We start from the raw sequence: 19,380 nt of genomic DNA on the forward strand, positions 1-19,380 counted from the left end.
GATTTTCCTCCTACGTTTTTCTCTTGCACACTTGTTGCCTTCTCATGTGACAAAGATTGTGTGGTATTGTTTCAACAGAGAGAATAGAAAGCCAATTCCATGTGCCTTGTAGTGTGGTTGGGTGAAAGCGTTTTGTTTTGTTTTTTAGTTTATTTATTTGTTTTGAGAAAGGGAGTAAGTATGAGTGCGGGAGGGGCAGAGAGAGAGAAGACAGACAATTCCAAGCAGGGGGCCCAATCCCATGAACCGTGACATCATGACCTGAGCTGAAACCAAGAATCAGATGCTTAGCGGACTGAGCCACCCAGGCAGCCCAAAAATGTTGTTATTCATATTATTATGGAGAGTGGACTGCACACAACATGCAGATCGACTCACGGACACGCTCACTGTCACATCAGACAAGTTTTTGCCCTATGGACACAAGAATTCTGATGAATTCCATTTCAGCCCATCAAAAAAATAAATGGTGTGCCGATGCTCATATCTATGCATTACGCATTACCCCTTGCAGGAGACAATGCTCATTTTGACTAGTTGCTGCTGACAGCTTATGAGAACTGGGTCCTGTCTTCACAGTGTCTTTCCTGTGGTCAGGATTTCCTGCCCCCTGGCTCCTGGCTCCACACGTCCCAAGCCTTGTTTCTCTTCTGTGGTGTACTCGTGGTTCTAGGTACCTGTGTCATGAAGTGGCATATGGCCCTGGACCCCACGAGCGAGGACGTGGGAGGCTTGGCCTTGCTGCTCCGGGCTGGCTGGCATCATGGAGCTCTTCGTGGAGGTGAATTTGTACGAAGCTGCCACTAAACCCTAATAAGCTTGTCCCAGGCGTGCCAAGTCCCGTTAACACCATCTGGTGTGAGGGAGACGTGAAAGAGGGGAGTCGGAGCACGAGACCGTGGTCTGAACCGACTGAAATTGAAGTGTCTTCCCCTTGCAGGTTTTGCAGAGCGTGTGAGCATAAACGCATGACAGGGGCTCTCCCCGTGGTCCCGGAAGTGAGGGGCTCCAGGGCCAACCTGCCTCTGTCCTGTTCATCTGCGGTCCCGTTCCAGCCCCTCACCCAGGAAACTCCTACATCCATGGGCTGTCCTGCCCCCAACAAACTGACCTGAATCGGACCCGCTTCCTCTTGTGACTCTTCAAGTCTAGACTCTGACATCACTCAAAACACTCAAAACACTGCATGTAAGGAATTACTTCTCATTACATGTGGGGAAAACGTGGACCCAGCTGGATTTTCAACTGAAACAGGCCATCGCCTCACTTGCTGTTGCTGCTGACTCTGTGACATCCATGGCGGAATGGCCACAGGGGCCATCCCAGAGCCTGTGTTTGGGGGCCTCTGTGTCATTATGAATAGAACGTGGCTCTCACAGCCCTGGTGAAGACAAGCATGTATGGTGAGCAGAATTCTCTGCAGGAAACGAGCAGGGGCTCAGGATGCTTTAATGGGCCAGAGAGAGGAGTCCTCTAAGGGGGTCATGGTGGCCGGGTGATTACGCAGCACTTGGCAGGCACTGGGGGAGAAAGAGCTCTGTGCCACGCATGCAGAAATGACACAGGACACACGTGTGACTGCCACAGTACGTTTGTAATTACGGCAACCGCAATATTCTAGACAGAAGGCCGGTCAAGGAAAATGTGCTGCCAGGGGTCAGAAAGGGGACCTCCACCTGCTCGGTGATTTCAGGACATGCTGAAGGAAATTGCCAAGAAATCTCAATTCACAAAAAATAATCTAATGGAGACCTTTGCATTCCCCTCTGAGAAGCCACATAGTCAAAGAGCTAAGGATGTGGGCTCTCGTAAGGGGCACGTCTGAGCTCAAATGCCCATCGTGACACCGACTGCCCATGTGACCTAGCACTGTGTTTCCCAGACTCCGCCATATCCACACACCCCTGAGTCCTGCCTCATGAGTATGCAGTTACCGCTTACTGGGCAGACAACCCTCACCGTCCTCACATCTTCCTTCTGTGTGCCTTGGTGTCCAAACTTTACCCTTCTCAGAAGGACACCAGGCTTTGGATTAGTCCCCACCTCAGATCACTATGACCTCATCGTCACCTGGTTACATCTGCAAAGACCCTGTTTCCAAATGAGGTCAATTCTGAGGCTCCAGGTGAACGAGATGTGTTGGACATACCCCACCCCACCCAGTAGAAGCACCTTCAAGGTTTTTGCACTGCTCGAGAGAGCTGATTGTGCATGTCCCTTCCCGATTCTGCCATGATGGTGCATTTATATCTACCTGACTGGGCCTCAGGGTCCCGGATAACTGGCACATACTTCCAGGTGTGTCTGGGAGAGTGTTTCCAGAAGAGATTAGCATGTGGATCCTTAGACTGAATGTAGCAGGTGGCCACCTCAATTTGGATGGGCATTGCACAGTTTTTGGAGGGTCTGGGTAGGCCAAAAAGGTGGAGGGTGGACTTTTCTCTCTGCCTGACTGAGCTGGGGAGTCTTTGGCTCTTCTCCCCTTGGACTGGAAGTTACACCTTTGGATCTCCTGGTTCTCGGACATTCAGGCTCAGATTGGAACTACCCCATGGGCTTGCCTGGGTCACCAGCTTGCAGGTGGCAGGTTGTGGGGATTCTCAGCCTCCATAACCACATGAGCCAATTTCTCCTAAATCTCTTAAGTAGGATAAATAATACGATAAGTGTAAAGGTATAATGGGATAAATACATTTTATGTATAAATACCGGTGTGCTTGTCTGGAGAGCCCTAATAGATTAGTGTTCAGTGATATATGTGCATAGCTGGAAATTGGCTATGGTGGGAATATTTATCCCCAGGGAATCTGTAGTTGCTACAAGTGGGGCTTTTTTAACGTCTGGACCATCAGTTGTTAAACATTTACCAGCACACCACTGGACAGCAGAGTATTCCTGGGATACTATTTGCTTCACATTTTCTTCTACAAAATACACAGTAAAAAAAACAAAAACAAAAACAAAAACAAAATACATTGATTTTGTAGAGACAACTTCAGACCAGAGGTCAGCAAACTAGAGCCTGCAGAACAAAGCTGGCCCATTGTCTGTTGTTAGAAATAAACTTTTGTAGGAGCTCAGCCATGCACGTACTGTCCGTGGCTGTTTTCAGACAACAGGAACAGAGCTGAGCAGCTGGGACAGAAGCCAGATGGCCCGCAGAGGCTGAGTGTTGACTCCCAGGCCCTTGGTGGAAAATGTGCCGGCTCCTCCTTTGGACAGGTGCTTCTCAAATGTTAATGAGCAGGTGAATCACTGCACCTGGTCCTGGGCCACAGCCTCATAGCACAACTGCCTGGAAAATCAGCAGCACTTGCCCTGAAGGGAAGGAGCTCTGAAGAGAATAGGGTAAGGTGGACCAAATGACAGAATGCTTCCTGGAGTTGGTGGTCTGCCAGGGACTCCGGGCCGGACGTCCCTTTTTGTGGTGAAGGACATTGGCAAGCATCTGAGACTTGTTGGCAGTGAAACGAGACTTTGTCCTGCGTGTGGGAAGAGGGGATAAGAGACCACCAAAAAGGTGAAACTCCCACCCCGTGTGGTTCATTGGCCTTCTGTGTCACGTTCCTGTTGCCCCTCACCTCTTGCTGCCACCGGGAAGATGTGGCCACACGTGGGGACCGCGGCACAGAGACATCATTACTTATTAAGGTGATAAAGCCATCGGGGCTGACAAATGCCTTTATTTTTGGTTCTGTTTTACATTTTTCTCCTCCCAGAGTGCCACCTTCTTTCCCGCACGCTTTGAGTATTGCCGGGACCTAGCGTATCTGCACGGGGACGGCGGAAAAATGGCCAAAGAGATTCTTTATCGCCCTCTCCTCAAGCTCTGCATGTTAAACTTTAAGTCCGCAGCTCTTGCATTATTTTAAAGCCTCTGGGATATCTCTAAAACTAATGACCCAAACCGCTGTTTGATAAATTAAGAACTTTCCACTTTGTCATACTGCAAACAAGAAGCTACTCCCAAGTCTTTGGAAAGCATTTCTGAGATAAAATATGTACTTGTGGGTTCTGCAGATTTAAAAAAAAAAGTCTTGAATCTTCATTATTTACCGGGGGGGGGGGGGGGGGGAGGGATGTTGCATGTAAAATGTGCTTTTCCTTGACCTTTAGAGGTCTTGCAAAGTGGTTTAATATAGATCTTGTGGACATCTTGATATTTAATTAAATTTCAGAAATATATTCTCTATACTAATAAGAAAGAATATGAAGAATGTATTTATTCACTGTCTATTTGTTATTCTTTTTCTGTTTCTCACACAAAATTATCAGTTGGAAGTAAGTCATCAGCAGCACTTAAAATTTTTCAGGGTCCAAAAACTAATTAACCCCAGCAACTGTGCTTAAAATGTTAATATAAGACAAGTCCTTACAGGAATCTTTGGTAATATTCAGTCTGGATGATATATTTACAGTTTGTTTGTTTGTGTGTTTGTTTGTTTTTTTTTTTTTGTTTTTTGGAAACTAACCTTTAATGTCTATTTTCAAAAGGCATGAGGAAATGGAAAGGAGATTGGGAAACAAGTCACTTGTGAGGCCTCATCCTGTACATTTCTGTAAATTATTGCTGAGTGTAAGCAGCTGAATTTGTAAATTATTTCATCCCTTTACATTTTTATACACTGAATTAAGAGCAAGTTCGCAGTAAATGGACCATTCATCTGAAATAGCTTTTTCTCCCTCATTTAAACTTGAAATCAGAGACTGGAGCCCATATGTGTCCAACGTACACATTTTGGGGTAAATGATTTTCACAGGTGTCTTACTGGTGGGCGTGCCTGGTACAGTTTGGGTCTCTGATGTCTCTTGACCAACTAAGCTGTTCTGGCACGTTCTTGGGTGCTCTGATTTATTTTTCTGTGAGTGGGCTCTAGTTTGCAACAGGACGGAAGTCGAAGCCACATTCAAAGTACCGTCAGGATTCAGACAATTTCTCTTCATGAGATGGAACGTTTTGCCCCCAACTTGTCAGAGGAAGAGCTGAGGGAAGTGGTTGGGACAGGGGCTCTCGGAACTTGGGGAGAAAATACAGAAGACTCACGTGGTTGGCGTGGAAGGTACTGGGAGGGGTGGAGGAGCAGGAGCGAGTCGTGGGAGGAGCCAGGCAGGTAGCCTGCAAGTGTCGGTGACAGGTGAGTGGTACTGGCGTGACAAGCAGTACCCCTTGCCCACTAAGGCAGGAAGCTGTGGGGAGGCAGAACTGAGAGCGAGTGTGGGGGCAGGCCTCGATGTCTGGTGGACAGACTGGGCCGGAAAGGTCTACAGGCTGGGGGTGGGGTGGATCCTGGCTGGTGGGGAGGAGGTGGGGCCCAGGCCTCAGGGAAGGAGGGGTGGGAAGGGCCCATCTCCTTCGGGCATCATTAGAGTTAGAAGTTTCATTGTTCATCAGAAATTCTAAGGCATCGAACCATTATTCATTTCCCATGGCTGCTATAACGGAGTTCCACAAACTCAGTGGCTTCGAACACAAATTTAGTATCTCACTGTTCTAGAGGGAAGTCTGGCATGAGCCCTGAGTCAAGTGTGGGGAGGGCTGGTTCCTTCCAGAGGCTCTAGGGGCAATCCGTTTCCTGGCCCTTTCCAGCTTCAAGAGACACCTGCCCTCATCAGCTCATGGCCTCTTCCTCCTTCCTCAAGGCCATGGCACTGGTCGGAGTCCCTCCTGTGCTGCCATCTCTAGAGTTCTTACTTTTCCACTTTGGCTCCTTATCCTTGGGATTTCGTGAGGTACCCAGAAACTCTCCCCATCTCACAATCAGCTTAATGACCTTTCTGAAAAGTTTTATTTTAATTCCCGTTGGTTAACATACAGCGTTAAATTAGGTTCAGTTGTGGGGTACAGTGCTTTGGCACCTCCGTGCATCACCTGGTGCTCGTCAGGACAAGTGGCCTCCTTCATCCCCATCCTCTCACTGCCCCCCCTCTGGTGACCGTCAGAGTGTTCTCTGTACTTAAGAGTCTGGTATTCTTGTCTGTCTCTTTTTTTCTTAGCTCCTTGTTTGTTTTGTTTCTTAAATTCCACCTATGAGTGAAATCATATGGCATTATTAGATTTTCTGGGATCAACTTACTTCACTTAGCACAATACTCTAGCTCCTTTCATGTTGTTGCAAAGGGCAAGATTTCATTCTTTTTTTTGTGGCTGAATAGTATTCCAGTGTATATATATCCCACGTCTTCCTTATCCATTCATCAATCAGGCAACACTTGGGCCGTTTCTATAATTTGGCTCTTTTAGATGCTGCTGCTATATAAACACAGATGTGCATTGTAGCCCTTTAAATTAGTGCTTTTGTCTCCTCTAGATAACTACTTAGTAGTGCGATTGCTGGAGCACAGGGTAGTTCTGTTTTTAACTTTATGAAGAACCTGCATAGGGTTTTCCAGGGTAGCTGCACCAGTTTGCATTCCCACCAGTCATGCACACGGTTTTTTTTTTTTTTTTCTCCAAATCCTCACCAGCACCTGTTGTTTCTTTTGTTGTTGATTTTAGCCATCCTGACAGGTGTGATGTGATAGCTCATTGTGGTTTTGATTTGCATTTCCCTGATGACGAGTAATGATGAACGTCTTTTCATGTGTCTGTTGGCCATCTGGATGTCTTCTTTGGAGAAATATGTGTTCATGACTTCTGCCCATTTTTAATTGTATTAGTTGTTTTTTGGGTGTTGGAGTGTAGAAATACAGAAACACATTTTGCATACTAACCCTTTATCGGATGTGTCATTTGCAAATATCTTTTTGTCCTGTTGGTTTCCTTTTTGTTGATAACTGTTTCCTTCACTGTGCAGAAGCTTCTTATTTTGATGAGGTCCCAGTAGTTCATTTTTGCTTTTGTTTCCCTTGCCTCTGGTGACATGTCTAGGAAGGAGTGGCTGCGGTCCGTGTCAAGGAGGTTTATTGCTTGTATTGTCTCCTGGGATTTTTATGGTTTCAGGTCTCCCATTTAGGTCTTTCATCCATTTTGAGCTGACTTTTGTGTATGGTGGGAGAGAGTGGTCCAGTTTCATTTTTTTGCATGTCACTGTCCATGTTCCCAGCACCATTTGTTGAAGAGACTGTCCTTTCCCATTGGATATTCTTTCTTGCTGTGCCCAGCACTAATTAGCCCCATAATTCTGGGTTCGTCTCTGGGTTTTCTGTTCTGCTCCTTTGATCTCTGTGTCTATTTTTGTGCTGGTATCATACTGTTTTGATGACTGCAGCTTTGTACTATATCTTGAAGTCCAGAATTGTAATGCCTCTAGCTTTGGTTTACTTTCTCAAGGATAGTTTGGCTACCCAGGGTGTTTTTTGGTTCTGTACAAGTTTTACAATTGTTTGTTCCAGTTCTGTGAAAAATTCTGGCGGTATGTGACAGGGATTGCCCTAAATGTGCAGACTGCTTTGGGTAGTATAGACATTTTACCCATGAACATGGGATATTTTCCCATTTCTTTGTGTCGTTTTCAGTTTCTTTCCTCAGTGTTTTCAGAGTATAGGTCTTTCACCTCTTTGGATAGTTTATTCCTAGGTGTTTTATTATATTTGGTGCAGTTGTAAATGGAATTGTTTTATTGATTTCTCCTTCTGCTGTTTCATTATTAGTGAATAGAAAAGGAACAGGTTTCTGTACATTGATTTTTGTGTCGTGTGGCCTCACTGAATTTATGTAACAGCTGAACAGTCCTCAGTCCTTCTGTAATCCTCCTTCCACACAAGCTGACAAATGCACTGGTTCTGGGTTTCAGGGCATCTCTGGGGGCCCGTGGTTCTGCCCACCATGGCCTTGTCCAGAACGAAGTGGGGGTGGGAGAAAAGTAACTAGAGCTGGAGCAAAGCAGGACATGACTGAAGGCCTGGCTGACCCCTTGTTCTGGTGTACAGTAGACATCCCCCATGCCAGAGCTCGGGGGTATGCAAAAGCTGTTCCATTATGCTCCCAGACATCCTTGAAGGCCACGTCAGGGACAGCATGTCTCTGCCCCATGCTGTCTCATTGGGAAGACTGCAAAGATAGGGTTGGCTCAGTGGCAGGGGGCTGGTGTCATCCGAAGGCCTCTTTCCTCGTGTGGATGACCGTTGGTGGTGGAAATTCCCTAGATCTCGGCTGGATCACCCGTAGGTGGCCTGTCCACAGACCCAGGCTTCCTGGCAGTATGGCTGCCTCAGGATATTTGAATTTCATACATGGTGGCTCAGGGCTCCAGAAGACAGTGTCCCAGCCACGACACGGCATCTGCGTTGCCCCCGATGTCACACCGCGCCATTTCTGCCGCTGGTTATAAGCAGGTCACAAGCCCCCCAACCCTTGCCTCACAGGGACAGGTGTCAGGGCCCATCTCTAATGAGGGAGTGACACATGCAGGGTAGGAGAGGTGAGGCACCAGCCTTGGCAAAGCAACCTGCCACTCTCTCTTAGGATCCCAGCATGGTCGGCCCTCGGCCAGGATGCCCAGGTTGTTTCTAGGCGACCTCCATCCCAGGGTTGCCAGGTTTAGCAAATAAAAACACAGAATGTCTAGTCAAATTAGGATTTCATATAAACAATGACTCTTCAGGAAACTTATGTCCATGCAACATTTAGGATATACTTAGGCTGAAATATAGTTGTTTTTCTGAAATTCAGATTTAACTAGGTGCCTTGCATTTTATCTGGCAGGCCCTATGCATTCTGAATGTTCATTCTTACATACTTTGAGCCTGACCCCTGTAGAGGAGGAAGGTAAGGACAGTTAACTAGGGGAGGTTTCTGAGAGAGGCCCTCCAGGTGGGGAGCTAACTTCTGCATGAAGAAGCCCGGACCTGAGTGTCACTGTTCCTGACTCGCCCATTTCTGAGGAGGAAACCCGTCCCCCCTGCACTCGCCATTGGCCTTGGGACACCTTCCAGCCCCCTTGTAACAAACAGGAAGTATGGAACCCGTTCTTCCGATGAAATTTCGATCCATTAGAGTCTAATTCCCAAATGCTCATGAATAAATGACTAATTCAGGTCACAAATAGAATCGAAGACCTCACTGCTTATGAACAGCATGGTTTAGAGATGACCCCATCATCCTTTCCGTCAACCTCACCGTCGTCAGGGAAGCAGCGGCAGTCACTGAACACGTGAGCTGCCAGACGCCTCCCTGGATTCTCTGATCTCTTGGCAAACCAATTGGCTGGTGTCTGTTCTTACGTGAACCATGCAAACCAAGCCACTGGTCATCAGCCAGAGGTCACACAATGAGAAAGCAGTGAGGCTGGGAGGACTCAGCAGCACCCGGGTCCTGGCCCAGTTCTTTGCTTTTCTGTCCTACTCACTGTCCCTTTTCTGAGGACAGAAAGTGAGCTTCTGGACAGGCGTTGGGGCTAACACATCCCTTTGGCTACGGTCTTGAGTTGGATGTTGTTTCCCAAAATGATAGGTCCAGGTGGTAAACCCTGTACCTGCGAATGTGACTTCATTTGGAAATGGAGTCTTACGGATGTAATGAAGGTAAGGACCTCGAGGTGAGAACATCCTAGATTTAGGGTGGGCCCTAAGCGGAATGACTGGGGCCCCATAAAAGAAGGGATGGGGAAGTTTGAGACACAGACACAGAGGGAAGACAGCCGTGTGAAGACGGAGGCGGGGGCTGGAGTCACGCTTCTACAGGCTGGGGACTGCAAAGAATGTGGTAGCCACTAGCAGCTGGGAGAAAGGCAAGGGATTGGTTCCCTGCCGGAGCCTCCAGAGGGAATCAGCCACACTCAGCCCTTGATCCTGGACTTCTGGACCTCAGGGTGGTGAGACAGTAAGTGTCTGTTGTTCTCAGCCATCTCGTTGGCAATAATTTGTGAGCAACCAAAGCTGAAGAGAGGGTGCTACCACCTGAATGTTCAGTTGTCTGTCCGTAGGCCTGGAGTGGCTCAGCTGGCCTGTTCCATGCCGCCGACCCCAACCAAGCCATCACGTTGCCTTTCATCACACAAGGCACAGGGCTTTGGCCTCCTCTATGTGTACGAGACACAAGCGGTGATCTGTGATTCTGGGCCTGCCTGCGTGGCACTGGACAAAGACAAATCATGTCAGCAAAGCGTTGGCCGAAGTCTCCAGAGGGAAATTTAGAGTAACCTGGGCTCTGTGTGCTTCTCTTCATCAGAGAATCAAAATTACGGTTTTTATAACTGGCACGACGAAAGTGCTTGAATCCACTCCAAGCGCGAGCTGGCCGGCCACTTACCCGTGTGGCTCCTGGACAAGGAGATGCACACATGTTTGGGGGGATGAGAAATCACTTGCTAAGTAAGAAGCTCATGGAGTTTCAAACAAACCCAGCACCTCTGGCTTCTGGCAAACTTTTAAAAGTATTACCACTCCTGCCTGCCTTTGTGCAAACACCCCCAGGCAGGGGTTAGAGGCAGGACTGAATTTCGCTGTTTGCTCACCTCTTAGGGCAGATTCCCCAGTGTCCCCTCCAGCCCTCGCCATAGCTCAAGTGCCAGGAAATGAGCATTGCCATCTATCATCTGGCCGATTCCCAGTTCCTCCCTCTGTTAGCTGGTGAGGAAGCAGGTCTCTGGTTGCAGGGTTGTGCTGACTGTTTATAAAATGGCTTTTTGCAGGGTGAGCTGAACTATCATCCCCCCCACCCCACCCCCAAACTTTACAAAGTGCTGGATTCACCCCAGAGCCAGGATCAGTTGCCCTGTGAACACATCAAGGCTCTGGAAGAGGATTTAAAGAATTTGCTTAAGAGAAGCTTTGTAAACCTCAAAGAGAGCAAAACCAGCTCAGCAGGAAGCCTGGGAGCCCTTTCCTGGTGGGGTTTAATTTTACTTTGCAAATGTGACCAGAGGAAGGAAGGCTCAGGAGAGCAGGGCACTGATGAAATAGAAACACATTGTTTTCTTTCATCTCCTCCACATCCAGGCAGCCAGGGGTTCTGCAAGGTGGGCGCTATGTCAGCAACATCCGTGAACTTGGGAAATGAGGTGAAGCCAATCTCGGGTGCACAGCACGTTCTTGAGATGCCCAAACTGGCACACTCCATTCCCAGAGCCTGCCAGGCCTGGGACACATCCGAGTTGGATCTTTGGGTTTGATGCTCTTTCTCTCTGCTTCCTGCCCCTGCACAAGGTGACCAGTGGGTGTAGGCGGCGGGAGAATGAGCCCAAGGCCCTTGCTGTGGCTGTGGCTGTGGCTGTGGCTGTGGCTGTGGCTGTGGCTGTCACTGTTTCATGACCTGAGTAAGTCCGATCCGTTTCAAGCCCTCATTCCCCATCATCACAATGGAGACAAAGATATCTCCTTTCTGGGCTCCCAGGGTCATTTGGAACATCAAATAAGGGCACAAATGTCAAGATAATAGTACTGGCCACCATTGATTGCCTGCCTAATGCCGGGCTCTGTGCTAAGTGCTTTCCATGCAGAGCACAGAGCATAGATTGGCTGCCTGCTTTGTGTAGGAGCACAGTGGGGCACAGAGTGCGAAGGAGGCGCCCAAAGTCATACGGCAAAGTGATGAGTGAGGATGCCAACCCACATCAAAGCTAGTGCTCTAAGTCACTGCTCAGAGGCTTCACACATTTCTTATAAGGGACCAGACAGTAATATTTTCGGCTTGGTGGGCCATTAGGTCTCTACTGTTATCATCTCATCTCTGCTACTGTAGCACAAGAATGGTGGTAGTTTCCAAGTAAGCCAGTAAGTGTGGCTGTGTTCCAATAAAACTTTATTGACAAAGACCAGCAGGGGAATGGAGAGACACTGCTTAAACGGTACAGGTTTTACTCTGGAGTTGACAGAAATATTTGGAACTAGATAGAGTGCGGATTGCACAGCATTATGAAAGTACTAAATGCCACTGAATTTCTCATTTTTACAATGATTAATTGTACATTTTGTGACTTTCACCTCAAAGAATGAATGAAAAAAAAAAATTCGGGTGTTGAACTCAGTTTGCAAACTGTTCCCAGTCCCAAATCTAGTTAAATGAAGGTGTTCAAGAGGCATTGGGAATGAACTCTTTCAGCCACCTGCCAGCATCTTAAACCAGCTGGTTCCTTGTAGGAAAAACAGGGATGTCCACACAGGCAGGGGAGACCACCAGCATGCTGGAGAGCACCAGGCTCAGCACATCCTGCTTCTGTTTAGCACCCGCTGAGTCCGCATGCGCAGTGGTTCAGTCTCTCAGTTTGCTCATCTGTAGGATGGGGGTGAAGGGGATGAGCTGAGTCAGTGCGTGTGCACGACAAGAGTCTGCACGGGTTTGCCATTTTTTCAGCTTTGAGAGACGAAGCAGCTTTCCTACCCATCAGCTACTGTTTGCTAATAAATGAGAGCTCAGCAGGCAGGTCTGGTTTTATTTTTCTTTTTTTCCTCACGTTTGTTGAGATATAATTGGCCTATACAATTGTGCAGACTTAAGGTGTACACTGTGATAATTTGATAGGCCTACATATTGTGGGATGATAACCACAATAAAGTTAGTTAACACATCCATCACTTCACAGACTTCCCTTGTTTGTTATGGTGAGAACATCTAAGATTTGTTCCCATGGCAACATTTCAGTGTACAATGTAGTGTTGTCAACCATAGTCACCATGCTGTATGTTAGATCCCCAGAACTTATTCATCGAACACCTGGAAATGTATGCTCTTTGACCAGCATCTCCCCATGTAACCAGCCCCTAGCTCCTGGCAACTGCCAGCCTACTTTGCTTCTAGGAGTTTGGATTTTTCAGATTCCACAAATAAGTGAGATCACACAGTATCTGCTTTTCTCCATGCAACTTATTTTACTTAGGATGATGCCCTCAAGGTGCATCCATGTTGTTGCAACTGGCAAGGGTTTCTTCCTTTTCGTGGCCGAATAATATTCCACTTTGAGTGTGTGTGTGTGTGTGTGTGTGTGTGTGTGTGTGTGTGTGTGTGTTTAATGCTTGAGAGAGAGAGAGAGAGAGAGAGAGAGAGAGAGAGAGAGAGAAAGAGAGAGAGACAGAGAGAATGTATGTCTGCCTGTGGAGCATATTTTCTTCATCTACTCATGCATTTATAGGCACTTAGATTGCTTCCATGTCTTGACTATTGTGAATAATGCTGCAGCGAATATGGGGTGCAGATATCTCTTCCAGATAGTGATTCTGTTTCCTTTGGGTATATACCCAGAAGTCGAATTTCTGGATCATGTGGAAATACTATTTTTAACTTTCTGAGGAAACTCCATGTTGTACTGGTAATGTCTCCATGGTAATGGCTGTACCAATCTATATTTCCACCAGTAGTGCACGAGGGTTCTTCCCATTTCTCTACACCTTTGCCAACACTCGTTATCTCTTGTAATTTTGATGATGGTCAGTCTACTCAGTGTGAGGTGATATCTCATTGTGGTTTCCCACGATGTGCATTTCCCTGATGTTTAGTGGTAGTGACCACTGTTTTATGCATCTGTTGGTATTTGCAGGGCTTCTTTGCAAAAATATCCATTCAGGTCCTTTGCCCATTTTTAAAGGGGATGTTGATGATGAGGATGATGAGGATTTTGCTTTTGGGTTGTATGAGTTTCTTAAATATTTTGGATATTAACCCCTTATTTGGCACATGGTTTGCAACTATTTTCTCCCATTCTGTACGTTGCCTTTTCATTTTGTTGATCATTTCTATTGCTGTGCAGAAACTTTTTAGTTTGATATGGTGCCGCTTTTTTAAATTTTTGCTTTTGTTGCTTATGCTTTTGGTGTCACATGCAAAATAGCCTTGCCAAGACCAATGTCAAGGAACTTTTCTCTTATGATTTCTTCTAGGAGTTTATGGTTTCAGATCTTACATTGAAATCTTTGTAATCTATTTCCAGCTACTTTTTGTGAATGGGATAAGATAGGAATCCTAACTTCATTCTTTTGCATGAAAATATCCGGTTTTCTCAACACCATTTATTGAAGATGCTATCTTTCTCCATTGAGTATTCTTTGCTCCCTTGTCACGTATTATTACTTGACAGTATATGCATGGGTCTATTCATAGACACTAAATTCTTTTTTTTTTCTTTGAAGGTTATTTATTTATTTATTTTAAGACAGAGGAAGCACGAATTGGGGAGGGGAAGAGAGAGAGGGAGAGTGAGGGAGAATCCCAAAGAGCCCCCACAACACTGTCAGTACAGAACCCAGTGCGTGGCTCAAACTTACAAAACCTGAGCCGATCGTGACCCAAGCCGAAACCAAGAGTCAGGTGCTTAACCGATTGAGCCACTCAGGCACCCCATGGGCTCTCAATTCTGTTCTGTTGGTCTATGTGTCTGATTTTGTTTTGTTTTTGTTTTGCCAGTATGATACCGTTTTGATTACTATAGCTTTGTAACAGTTTGAAATAAGGAAGTGTGATGACACCATTTTTTTTTTTTTTTTTTCCTTTCTCAAGATTGCTTTGGCTTTCTGGGTGTTTGTGATTCTATGTGAATTTAGGATTGTTTTCTTTATTTCTGTGAAAAGTGTCATTGGAATTTTGGTAGGAATATCAGTGAATCTGCACATTGTTTTAAGTACTATGGACACTAACAATATTCTTCCCATCCATGAACATGGGCTATCTTTCCATTTCTTCATGTTTTCTTCAGTCTCTTTCACCAATATCTTATATTTTCCAGTACACAGATCTTTCACCTCTTTGGTTAAATTTATTGCTAAGTACTTTATTGTGTTTGATCCTATTATAAATGAGATTATTTTCTTTTTCAGACACATTGTTGTTAGTGTATAAAAATGTAATTGATTTTTGTGTGTCAATTTCGTATCCTTCAACTTTACTGAATTTAGTTTGAAGAGATTTTTGTTGGAGTCTTCAGGGTTTCCTATAGGTAAGATGATGTTATCTGAGAGACAAACTAACTTCTGATTTATAAACTTTGTATTTATTTTTCTTGACTAATTGCTCTGGCTAGGATTTCTGTACTAGGTTTAATGTAAGCATCTTTGTCTTGTTCCTGATCTTAGGGAAAACCTTTCAGCTTTTCACCATTGTATGATGTTAGATGTGGGTTTATCATATATGGCTTTTATTTCGATGAAGTTCATTCCCTCCAAATCTAATTTGTTGAGAGTTTTTATCATGAAGCGATGTTGAATCTTGTCAAATGCTTCATCTGTGTATGTTGAGATGAGCATATGGCTTTTATCCTTTATCCTGTTCATACAGTGTAACACCTTTGTCGATTTGTACATAGCGAACCATCGTTGTCTCCCAAGGATAATCCCCACTTGATCTTGGTGTATGGCTGAGAAGGGCTGGCCATTTCAAGGTACACAGCTGGGACTGAGGTCTATGGGCCTCTTAGCCAGTGCAGATATGGGTATAACTTCTCCCAGAGCCCTTGACGTATGGGGCTGGTGACAGGAGAGATGGCAGATGGCGCGATAGCTGAGCCTGCAGGGGCATGGACCTGTTTCTGGGTATATAGTTGAGACTGCAGTCAGTGAGTCAGCCACCTGGCTATGGGCCTCCATTCTCAAAATAGCGCTTGGACTGCATAGGGTTTCAGAATTTCCTACCTGGATCCCAAAGCTCCCAGAAAAGCACTGTTGTCTGTGGATAGATGCCAGGTTTTTATTGCTGAGCGGGAGGTGGGGGGGGTGTGGATATGAACAGGGGACCTCCTGTGCTACCATCTTGCTGATGTCATTCTCTCAGCCTGGTTTTTAAGAGTCAGCACTGGCAAGCCCTAGATAAGCATGCTAAGGGAAGTTTAGAGGCAACTTCAGATAGATGTGGTTACTTCCCAGAATTCAGGAGGTTCTGTGAGCAAAGACCAGGCTTCTTAACTTGTGTTTGTCATGAATATAACTCAAGTGGCTCCTAACTGCTCCATTCTTTAGGGCTCACTAACTCCCATTATTGTCCAGTTGACAATAGAAGGGCCTGTTTCTTGTTTGACCACAGAGGCCCAATCTTTGCTAGATCAGCCTTCAGGAAGGAAATAGACCACAAACTGGCAAAGCAGAAGAATCAACAGAGATATTGTCCAGAGAGCGGCACATCGAGGAACCCCTTGGCTAGTGATAATGGGAGAACCATTTCCATCCCAGGACCTGAAGGAGTGGGGGAGGGGGCAGTTACAGGGCTCCATAGAGGAGAGCTGTAGGGAGCCACGGCAGAAGTGAGAGCTTCAGAAGGAGGACGAAGCCAGCTTGCAACAGTGGAGCAGAGAGGAAACCAGAGGAATAAGTAACTCAACCATTCTTCCTCCTCAGCTGGGCTCTCTCGTACATGGACCAAAGCCAGCTATCAGCCCCTCTGTACTTACAGCACCTCCCCAGCAACTTTCTCAGCCAGCATCTGATGTTTCCAGTGAAAGTCCCAGGGAAGCTTTGCATTGGCCAGGATTGAGCCAGTAGGAGACCACATTCTGAGTGGCTAAGTCTGGTGTGCAAAGGGCTTCAGGCTAGAAAGAGAACTTCTAATGCCAGAAGAATGAAGACAGGGAAGGGAACCGAGGAGGATTATATCCATTGACATCCACTGTACTTGTTCTTCTCAGACAGACCAATGCTCTGCCCTCCACACATCACCAGCATTTTGCAGTTACATTCTCCGGAAGGGTTAAGGTCCTCCTCTGTTTCCTTAAAGTGGGATTAAATCAGTCTCCTTTCATGTTTATCAAACTTCACGGAAAGCTTGGAGGGACCAAAGTTGAAAGAAGGCTGTGATCTGAAGCCAGGTCCACCATAGCCGCGGGTCCCTGCTAGATGTGCTTCTCTTTAACCCTCAACCTGATACCATGTTTCTGCATCCGGTGCACCAGTCCCAGGACCCACCTCTTGCCTGCCATCAACCGCAGCATTTTCGAATCAGCAGAAAGAATGCTGCCCGCTTCTCCCTAGCCCCCCACACAAAGTCCTAGACTCATCTCCCACATTACACTCCCAGCTCAAAGGTGAGTTCCATGCACAGCAGTGACACACTTCACATTATCACGCAAGGCTATTTCACATCTCCTTATTTAGAACCACTCCATTCCCAAATAGGGGTTTGGCTTCTCCTTTGTAAAATCAAAGGGCTCATTGAAATGATTTGGTTTTTTTTTTTGTTTTGTTTTGTTTTGTTTTTTTGGAAATAAAAGAGCAGTCTTCCCTTCCAAAGATGGTTCAGAAAATTGCTGAGAGATTTAAAATAGCGGCATGTCCCCACTCCCACCCATCAAGTATTAAAAAATATGAGGGTCTAGACTCAGAGTATCCAATTTACACAAGGATACATTGAAATCAAAATGCTTTATTGCAAAAATCTGCTTCCTGCTGGGAAAAGTTGACCTGCCATGTGTCAAGGGGGAAAATTCTAGAGAGACACCACAATTTTCCCTATCCATAGGGAATCATAGCTGGACTTCAGGGAGCTACAGGTCAGGAGCTCTGTCAGTTTGGCAAAATGCATTCTTTTTTCCTCTACCCACATCTGGAGCTACCTTGTAATCAGTCCCTCCTGAGTCCCGTTCTCATGTTTTCTTTTCTTTTGTTTTTAAGGTTTCTAATAGATGAGTTCTCTGCCACCCCCAGCCAAGTCCTTGCAGCTTCCATAATCACAGAGGTAGGAGATCAAAACAGAGGAGATTTTGTTCTGAGGTTGGGCGTGCATCTCTGGAAGTAGGGGGCATTTTTCCCAACAGAGATTTAATTGCTACCTTTGCATTCTGAAGATAATGCTACTCCATTATCTGTTATTGTTATAAAAATTTTATGATTTTAAAGAAAATCTTTCCTCTTCTTTTTTTTAATGTGCCTCTGGTCAGAGTTCCTTGTTGTCTCTTTTATTTGGGGAATGTTTACCACTTCCTCTGGAACTGCCGATTGTCAGTGAGGAAACCAATTGAGATCAATATGGGCGTGAAGTATTGATCTACAAGTGGGGGCAATCCGTGGTACAGACCTCCAGCTGCTACCATGTCAATTCAGTGCCCCCCCACGCCCCATCTCCCGATTCCTCCCCAAGATGCCAGGACCTCCAGCCTGCCTCCTGTCGAGGCCGCACAGTGCCAGCGTCTGATCGTCCCCAGCTCTGGGTTCTGCCGAGCGCACTGGGAGTCTGTGATGCTTTCAGCAAGGGCACGGGCCTGCCTCAAACCATTTCAGAAGTTCCTCCTTGGTCCCTGCTCTTTGTGCACAGCCATAGGTCCCAGTAGACAGCCAAAGAACTCTCTGGTGAGCACTCTTTGTTGGAGAGTTATTGACGTTCTATTCATGATACTGAGCCCAGGTCCAGTGAGCAGCTAAGTGTAAGGCAGAGACCGATTCTAAGGTGATCATTGTCCAGGAAAATCTCTCTCCTCCCATGATTTTCAATACAGGATGCTGTTTTTGGATCACAGTTGGAAGGGTCTGAGAAAGAAAATCTATAGATATGTAAGATTTTCCATGATTTCAGAAGGGCTCTAGCCTTCTTAAAGCCTCACCTTCGCTTCCAGGTTCAGATCCCCTAGTCTCTCAGCTGCTCTGAGGACATGTTCATCCCTCCACCCATCCATCCATCCATCCATCCATCCATCCATCCATCCATCCATCCATCCATTCATCCAATAAATGTTGTTTTGGGTGTCTATTAGGTAACAGGCTATAGTGATACCTAGCAGAATAAAATAGACATACTTCCTATCCTTTGAGGACTTATAATTTTGAGGGAGTTTCCAGACTATAGGCAAAATAAAGAAGCAAATAAAGACTTATGACCGGTGAAGGTGCTATAAGCAAACCCAAATCAACAGTAATAGAGTGAATTGGCATTGGATGTGTGTGGCCATCCAGTAGAAACCTGGTCCAGGAAGTACCTTGTGAAGATGTAGCATTTAAGCCATGCAGGCAAAGTGCTGGTGAGCACGTTCTAGACAGAGATAGAACATGTGCAAAGGCCCTGAGATAAGGGGGTAGTCAGTTTGGTCCAGCACAGAATGGAGGCCAGCATGGTGCAAGCCCAGGGACCACAGGGGGAGGGAAGAGATAAACAGGATCGGATCCCTCAGGTCTTGTGGCACAGGTAGGAGCTTAGACTTTTCTTATAAGTTTAGTAGGAAGTTAAGCAAGGATTGGATATGACAGCCCAATCTAGGTTTAAACTTCCTTTTCAGCTGCAGTGAAGAGAGTGTGCTGGAAGGAGCAGGAATGGGAGAAGGCCGTTTTTGAAGTGAGAGGTGATAACTTGAAGTCAGGTGGTCATGGTGGGGACGGGGAGAGGCAAACTAATTTGGGATGTAGAAGTGGTGCGTGGGTAAGCCAACAGTCTTAAAAACAAACACGATGAGTGTTACAATTCCATGACATAAACAACTTCACCGCTGGCTGATTGCAAGCTGCCTGGGTGATGTCACTGAACGTGGAGTCAGGAAGCCGTGCGCACAGTCAAGCTGCAGTCTGGCACTGGTTAGCAGGAGGCACCTCAGGCAGGGAGGT

Source organism: Panthera onca, chromosome Y (genome assembly GCF_046562875.1).
Source record: "Panthera onca isolate mPanOnc1 chromosome Y, mPanOnc1 haplotype 2, whole genome shotgun sequence".
Classification (NCBI taxonomy): Eukaryota; Metazoa; Chordata; class Mammalia; order Carnivora; family Felidae; genus Panthera; species Panthera onca.